This window comes from Colobus angolensis, unplaced genomic scaffold (assembly GCF_000951035.1).
Source record: "Colobus angolensis palliatus isolate OR3802 unplaced genomic scaffold, Cang.pa_1.0 Scaffold962, whole genome shotgun sequence".
Classification (NCBI taxonomy): Eukaryota; Metazoa; Chordata; class Mammalia; order Primates; family Cercopithecidae; genus Colobus; species Colobus angolensis.
The window spans coordinates 1,313-1,616 of record NW_012123621.1 but is presented as its reverse complement, the minus strand read 5'-3'; positions in this window follow the sequence as shown (position 1 = coordinate 1,616).

Here is a 304-nt window from a genome sequence, read left to right as displayed (position 1 = left end):
GGGAGAAGTTTCAAGGCCAGGAGTTTGAGAGCAGCCTGAGCAACTGAGCAACACAAGTCAGAGAGGCCAGCTGAATAACAATGAAAGCAGGAGGAGAAGGAGGAGGAGGAGGAGGCAGCGGCGGCCGGGGTGGTTGTGTGCGTGTGTGTGTGTGGAGGGGGAGAATGAAAGAAAAGAACAGGCAACAGAAAAGCAACCACCAAACAAGGTAACAGTCTCCAAAGGTGCAGGCAGAAAAAAGAGCGGTTTCACGTCTTTTCCAACAACATGGATAGAGCTGGAAGCAAGTACGCACAAGAAACAA